The sequence below is a fragment of the Crinia signifera genome, chromosome 4, assembly GCF_055691185.1.
Source record: "Crinia signifera chromosome 4, ASM5569118v1, whole genome shotgun sequence".
In the NCBI taxonomy this organism is placed as follows: domain Eukaryota; kingdom Metazoa; phylum Chordata; class Amphibia; order Anura; family Myobatrachidae; genus Crinia; species Crinia signifera.
Genome location: NC_139220.1, coordinates 163,353,569 through 163,357,108, shown reverse-complemented (window position 1 = coordinate 163,357,108; position 3,540 = coordinate 163,353,569). Strand labels below are relative to the sequence as shown.

At 39.3% G+C, this 3,540-nt stretch overlaps 1 pseudogene; it reads right to left on the bottom strand.

Annotated features, from left to right (window-relative positions):
* Positions 1 to 598: 598 nt before the first annotated feature.
* Positions 599 to 3,061, bottom strand: LOC146072992 (uncharacterized; annotated as a pseudogene).
* Between the last annotated feature and the right edge of the window lie 479 nt (positions 3,062 to 3,540).

The window sequence follows — 3,540 nt, the reverse complement described above, 5'->3', positions numbered from 1 at the left end:
GTAAGTAAAACAAGACATTTTTTCCCTCAACACAATGAGCAATGCTAGTAATTTGCTTGGGGGCATAGCATACACCTGCGCAGGTATATGTAACCAATATCTCTGAATTCTATTATCATTTAGTTTTCTAGATTGGTTACTAGCATTGCTCAGTGTGTTGAGGGAAAAAATGTCTGGATTAGAAACATATCAGCTATTTAAAAATTTGATTCAAAAAAACAGAATTTTAGTATACAATTTGTAATAAATTTACAATCTATACATCAATGGAATAAGAAACTGGACAAACTTCCTTTTTTGATTTATTGAATATCCAAGAAAACCAATGCAGAACTGTGGATGAAGTCAATCCAAACTTTTCTGTATAATGATATTTAAAAAAATTTATAAAAAACTTGATAACAAGCATTAGCTATAAACACGTGTTTTTACACTCTGTTAGAAATTTTTTCAATATTAGCAATAAAAAACAACTACTATAACCTTGAGTATAATTTTGTGCTTTGGTAGGGCAACCACACAGATATTATGTGATAGGTGAAAAAACAGTAAGTGACTATGTGCACTAGTAACAGTATATCAATATTTGTATGGGATACTCGTTAGAATGATTATAAAATTAGTTTGGTGTAGATGCACACAATAACCATTTTAAAAATGAGCACCCATTTTATGACATAAAAATAAAACATTAATAAAGGTAATGTTTTCAAGTCGAGCTGTCACTTGTCCAACCAAAACGATGAAATTGTCTATTTTTTATGAAAGATTTGTTAGGCTTTTCCATATTGGCAAGGTTTGGTGGAAGAGTTGGAGCCTTTGTGATCCAATCATGGCTCACTTCTCCGGTTGCCATTTTCAAAACTGAGGTAGATACATTTTCTAAATAACCAACATTCATATCTTCGTATACATTTTTTACAATCCATCTATGTCTTCCTTTGGGTAAGGCGAGTTTGGTTCTTTTGGTTCCAATGTCCTCAGTATTTTTACGCATCACTTTGACTCGTGCTATATCTCTGCCGACATTATAATTATGCGTGAGCGCTGCAAGTTTTGTGCGAGCTTCCATGCCATCGATGCCAAAGTGTATTCTCTTAGTCCGATATTTCAAGGCCAAACTGTGGAAATTTTCCAATCTTCCTGTGTGGCAGTTGTGGACCAGATGTGTCAAGTCCGCAATTAGTTGTTTGTCGCTCACTACTTTTTCAACGGCAAGGTAAGGTGGTGTTTCGGGATTCAGCCACATACAGTCTTCCATGTCTTGTTCTTCGAGTGGACCGTGACTACATCGGCTGTACTTGACACCTTGCCATTCATGTATGTTTTGTATATGATACAAAAGGGAAAGCCAGCGTTCTTTTAGACGTTCGACGTCATCATCACATGTCTGTACACTCCACCAGAAATGCAAAATAATTTTTTCAATCCAGGGCACCATTTCTCTACAAAATTTCTTCTTGCCTGCACTGTTTAATTTTTTCTTCAATGATTTGGCATAATGCCATATATCAAATTGATGATTGATATGACTGTAATCTTCTCTGATTTTCTTCCTGATGCCGACGTGTCTGTCAGAGGCAAATATTTTTATCTGGACTCCTTCTGCTATCAGTCGATTGATTACTTTGACAAAACCGTACTTCTCCATCGCCACTGAAGAGGTACACTGAGATCGCTGCACCACTTCAAAGTCTACAATTTTTTCGCTTAGGCAGTCCATTATTGAATAGACGCAATATTTGGCATTGTGGCCCGGACTGTCGCATTGGCCATCTCCTGCTAGGCAGACCAAATTCTGTTTAATTTATTCGTAATTCTGGAACTTTTCTTCTTGCCATGCTTTATCGATCGCCGGAAATAAAAATCTGGATTGATATCTGTAGTAAGTTTTTTCAGACATGGTTTGGAGTCCAAATATATTAAAAAGTTCTTTCACTTTTTGAAAATTCAAGCCGCTGAATAGAATTGCTGAAGCCAATATAAGATTCCCGGAATAAATTTGTTTTTTTCTCGGTTGCGTCTCCATGATAGTAAATGTATGGCCTTGATGACACTTGCCAGTAATCCTGCAACCCGATCCATCAAATTTTTTAAATATTTTTTTTACAAAATACTTACATGATTTGGAATGCTGACATTTTAATTTGTACAGCAAATTATCCAAACATGATTCAAAAATAATAATTTTTCTATCTTTTACTTGGTCTTCTTCTGTTGGTGGAATAATTTCTGGTGGACTTGGTACTTCTTCGCCATAAATGAGAGAGGCAAAGCCCACCAACTCTGAATCAATAGCGGTTAAATCTCCGGGCACATAATCCTCATCCTTTCCATGTTCTTTTACTTCTGTCGAACCGCATGTTTCTTGAGCTTGGTCGACTACCTCCTGAATACTTGATAGAGGTCTGACACTTTCCATGTCTTCTTCTGCGTTTTCAACTACTTCTTCAAACAGCTGAATGTGTGCCCTTTTCTTCTGTGGGGATGCAAGCTCGCACCGCGTCGGCTGGTTTGGAGTAGAATGAATATGGATTGGTGATATATCGGGTTCCCACAATGTTAGCTGGATGACAGAATTCTGTAGAGTAAAGTCCGTTTGTGTGGATACGGTCGAATAGGTACGAAGACTTTGATCCAGACTGGATTGGTCCGTACTGGTCCCTTCGGCATTTCCAGATGTAGAAGCCGAAGTTGTTGTTTTTTCAAAAGGCCACCTCCTTTTCTTCTTATTATCAAAAGATTCTTCAATTAACAATTCTCCTTCACGTGGTGGTATAAAGATTGAAGGAACGGCAGTTGCTGTTAACACCTTTCCAAGTTGGGTAGGCCGATAACTGTCCTCTGTGAAATGTAGAGAACATAATCGGTACTTGTTTCCTTTATTCTCTGTCAATATCTTTTGAGAAATGCTTTCCAAATCTGAGAAAACCTGTCCCGTTGCTAGGAGCCAAGCTTTTATTCTCTCAATTGTCTTCGGGAAAGGGTGTAAGGTTATGTTAGGAAGTTGACCCTTCTTCCCAGTTTTGCTGTGACAATTGTTGATGATACAAGTCGGCATTTTTCCTGCATTCAAACTGTTTGAGAGTAAAGCAAAAAAAAAAGTAGATTAGTAATGTGTTCTAAAAATTCCTAGTTCAAGAATCCCCTCCCTCTTTCCAACATAGACCAATCAATAGCAAGAATCCCCTTCCTCCTTCCCACATAGACATTCAATAGCAAGAATCCCCTTCCCCCATCCCTCCAAGACCCCCATTGCAGGATTCCACACACCATCCCTCCAAGACCCCCATTGCAGGATTCCACACACCATCCCTCCAAGACCCCCATTGCAGGATTCCAGCCCCCCATCCCTCCAAGACCCCCATTGCAGGATTCCACACCCCACTCCCTCCAAGACCCCCATTGCAGGATTCCACACACCATCCCTCCAAGACCCCCATTGCAGGATTCCACACCCCACTCCCTCCAAGACCCCCATTGCAGGATTCCACACACCATCCCTCCAAGACCCCCATTGCAGGATTCCACACACCATCC